At 45.3% G+C, this 4,295-nt stretch overlaps 1 long non-coding RNA gene across 1 annotated transcript; it reads left to right on the top strand.

The window, feature by feature from the left end:
• The first annotated feature begins 546 nt into the window (after nucleotides 1-546).
• On the top strand, nucleotides 547-1,877 carry LOC149979890 (uncharacterized). The gene is made up of 2 exons (XR_016484317.1): nucleotides 547-1,327; nucleotides 1,498-1,877. It is a non-coding gene; the product is annotated as an uncharacterized LOC149979890 (long non-coding RNA).
• Nucleotides 1,878-4,295: the final 2,418 nt, after the last annotated feature.

Genomic DNA, 4,295 nt, shown 5'->3' with positions numbered 1-4,295 from the left:
GACCATGTTGACTTTTTGGGGAGTTTAAAGTATAGCTAACATATGGCTGGCTATCTTGTATTTGGATAGATGTGAATCCCAGCAAACATATTTTTGTCCTAAAACAATATTTTACATACTGTATTTCCTGATATGTTAAAAAATACATGTACTAATTTACTCACTCATTTTCTCCACAACATTCTGAGATAGACTGCTCACTTTGTGGCGATAGTGGCGAGGGGTGCAATCCCTTTCACCTGGGGATATTTCTAGGGGTGTGGCTTAATTAACTTCTTATGGCTGGGGGCAGTTTGAGTAGCTTGGATGAGTAAGGTGCCCAGAGTAAACTGCCTGCTACTCAGGCCCAGTTGCTAATATATGCATGTTAGTATATTTGGATAGAAAACACTCTGAAGTTTCTAAAAGTGTTTGAATGATGTCTGTGAGTATAACATAACTCATATGGCAGGCAGAAACCTGGGAAAAAATCCAACCAGGAAGTGAGAAATCTGAGGTTTGTAATTTTCAACTCTTTGCCTATCGAATATACAGTGTCTATGGTCTGCCTACCCATGTCAGAGACGCAAACTCGGTCTCAACCTTTAAGTCTCTACTGAAGACTCATCTCTTCAGTGGGTCATATGATTGAGTGTAGTCTGGCCCAGGAGTGGGAGGGTGAACGGAAAGGCTCTGGAGCAACGAACCACCCTTGCTGTCTCTGCCTGGCCGGTTCCCCTCTTTCCACTGGGATTCTCTGCCTCTAACCCTATTACAGGGGCTGAGTCACTGGCTTTACTGGGGCTCTCTCATGCCGTCCCTGGAGGAGGTGCGTCACCTGAGTGGGTTGAGTCACTGATGTGGTCATCCTGTCTGGGTTGGCGCCCCCCCCCCCCCCCCTTAAGTTGTGCCGTGGCGGAGGTCTTTGTGGGCTATACTCAGCCTTGTCTCAGGATGGTAAGTTGGTGGTTGAAGATATCCCTCTAGTGGTGTGGGGGCTGTGCTTTGGCAAAGTGGGTGGGGTTATATCCTTCCTGTTTGGCCCTGTCCGGGGGTGTCCTCGGAGTGGGCCACAGTGTCTCCTGACCCCTCCTGTCTCAGCCTCCAGTATTTATGCTGCAGTAGTTTATGTGTCGGGGGGCTAGGGTCAGTTTGTTATATCTGGAGTACTTCTCCTGTCCTATTCGGTGTCCTGTGTGAATCTAAGTGTGCGTTCTCTAATTCTCTCCTTCTCTCTTTCTCTCTCTCGGAGGACCTGAGCCCTAGGACCATGCCCCAGGACTACCTGACATGATGACTCCTTGCTGTCCCCAGTCCACCTGGCTGTGCTGCTGCTCCAGTTTCAACTGTTCTGCCTTATTATTATTCGACCATGCTGATCATTTATGAACATTTGAACATCTTGGCCATGTTCTGTTATAATCTCCACCCGGCACAGCCAGAAGAGGACTGGCCATCCCACATATGCTCTCTCTAATTCTCTCTTTCTTTCTCTCTCTCGGAGGACCTGAGCCCTAGGACCATGCCCCAGGAATACCTGACATGATGACTCCTTGCTGTCCCCAGTCCACCTGACTGTGCTGCTGCTCCAGTTTCAACTATTCTGCCTTATTATTATTCGACCATGCTGGTCATTTATGAACATTTGAACATCTTGACCATGTTTTGTTATAATCTCCACCCGGCACAGCCAGAAGAGGACTGGCCACCCCACATAGCCTGGTTCCTCTCTAGGTTTCTTCCTAGGTTTTGGCCTTTCTAGGGAGTTTTTCCTAGCCACCGTGCTTCTTCACCTGCATTGCTTGCTGTTTGGGGTTTTAGGCTGGGTTTCTGTACAGCACTTTGAGATATCAGCTGATGTACGAAGGGCTATATAAAATAAATTTGATTTGATTGATTTGATTTGATTCTATGGGGTCCTATTGCACTTCCTACGGCTTCCACTAGATGTCAACAGTCTTTAGAACCTTGTTAGAGGCTTCTACTGTGAAGGAGGGGGGAATGTGAGCTGACTGAGTCAGGGGTCTGTCACCCTCACGTGAGAGCGACCTGCGTTCCATTGCAATTCTAAAGACAAAGGAATTCTCCGGTTGGAACATTATTGAAGATTTATGATCAAAACATTGTAAAGATTTATTCTATACATCAATTTAACATTTTTCTACGAACTATAATATAACTTTTTAGACTTTTCGTAGAAACATGTCAAACGACGTATAGAATCAATCTTTAGGATGTTTTTATCATAAATCTTCAATAATGTTCCAACCAGAGAATTCCTTTGTTTGTAGAAAAGCAATGGAACGCAAGCTAACTTTCTCTTTGATAGGCTATGAGTTGAAAACCCACAAACCTCAGAATTCCCACTTCCTGGTTGAATTTCTCTCAGGTTTTTCGCCATATGAGTTCTGTTATACTCACAGACATAATTCAAACAGTTTTAGAAACTTCAGAGTGTTTTCTATCCAGATCCACTAATTATATGCATATGCTATATTCTTTTATGGCTGAGTAGCAGGCAGATTACTCTGGGCACCTTATTCATCCAAGATATTCAAAACTGCCCCACGGTCACCAAGAAGTTAAAGGGGAACTGCACCCTATAATTTGGCATCTTTTTTTGGTTTGCTCCTTAATAAATGCAGGTGGCCATAACAGAAGCCAAACATGAGTTGGCTTGAGGGAGTGGTTTGATGTGGGTGTGTCCTTGCCACCGACCAAGACACACCCATGTGTCAGAACTGTCGCCCGCAAGCAGTTTCCCCTCCACTCAGTCACAACTAACAAACCTCCTGCAGGTTGAGTTCAATAACTACAGGCAGATAGATGCACGGTGAGATGCCGGAGGAAGCTTTGAGAAGGTCAATAGCCTACAATATGAGAAGAATTCCATTGCTGAATTTATGTAGATTTTCTAAACTAAGTGTTTTGATACACTTCAATTGTGTCACAGGCCCGTTAAAGAATAAACAGTAATTTACATAATACCATAGAAGCAGTGTTCTGCAACTATAACAAAGTGTACATTTCACCTTCTACTGTCATTCCCAGCCGATACAAATACTGTGCCTATCAACATTTTGTCTGGTGGTAATGGGGTTACCATGGTAACATGTAAGATTGGTCATACCTTCCTGTGTGGTGGTAATTGGGCTACCATGGTAACATGTCCAAGTGTTGATACCTTCTTGTGTGGTGGTAATGCGGTTACCATGGTAGCATGTCAGCATGATCATACATTCCTGTGTGGTGTCCCGTATACAACAGTAGTTCCCTGATCCTGGTGCAGAATAGACAGGGTTTCTCCCTCCCCATATTGACGGATATCATTCTATTCAATAATAAAAATTAAAAAAGACAATACAAGTCAAAGTTGTATCTAGTAAAATGTTCATGCCAAGTGCCAGGTCTCTCTCCATTCAGAGACATCAGTATCAAGCCTGTCTGTCAGAGTGCCAGGTCTCTCTCCATTCAGAGACATCAGTATCAAGCCTGTCTGTCAGAGTGCCAGGTCTCTCTCCATTCAGAGACATCAGTATCAAGCCTGTCTGTCAGAGTGCCAGGTCTCTCTCCATTCAGAGACATCAGTATCAAGCCTGTCTGTCAGAGTGCCAGGTCTCTCTCCATTCAGAGACATCAGTATCAAGCCTGTCTGTCAGAGTGCCAGGTCTCTCTCCATTCAGAGACATCAGTATCAAGCCTGTCTGTCAGAGTGCCAGGTCTCTCTCCATTCAGAGACATCAGTATCAAGCCTGTCTGTCAGAGTGCCAGGTCTCTCTCCATTCAGAGACATCAGTATCAAGCCTGTCTGTCAGAGTGCCAGGTCTCTCTCCATTCAGAGACATCAGTATCAAGCCTGTCTGTCAGAGTGCCAGGTCTCTCTCCATTCAGAGACATCAGTATCAAGCCTGTCTGTCAGAGTGCTATGTGGGGTGGCCAGTCCTCTTCTGGCTGTGCCGGGTGGAGATTATAACAGAACATGGCCAAGATGTTCAAATGTTCATAAATGACCAGCATGGTCAAGTAATAGTAATGACAGTGAACAGGCCGCAGGCAGAACAGTTGAAACTGGAGCAGCAGCACGGCCAGGTGGACTGGGGACAGCAAGGAGTCATCATGTCAGGTAGTCCTGAGGCATGGTCCTAGGGCTCAGGTCCTCCGAGAGAGAGAAAGAAAGAGAGAAAGAGAGAATTAGAGAGAGTGTACTTAAATTCACACTGGACACCGGATAAGACAGGAGAAATACTCCAGATATAACAAACTGACCCTAGCCCCCCGACACATAAACTACTGTCGCATAAATACTGGAGGCAGAG

This window comes from Oncorhynchus mykiss, chromosome 11 (genome assembly GCF_057628025.1).
Source record: "Oncorhynchus mykiss isolate SJ-2025 chromosome 11, ASM5762802v1, whole genome shotgun sequence".
Lineage (NCBI taxonomy): Eukaryota > Metazoa > Chordata > Actinopteri > Salmoniformes > Salmonidae > Oncorhynchus > Oncorhynchus mykiss.
This window is presented reverse-complemented; position numbering and strand designations above follow the sequence as displayed.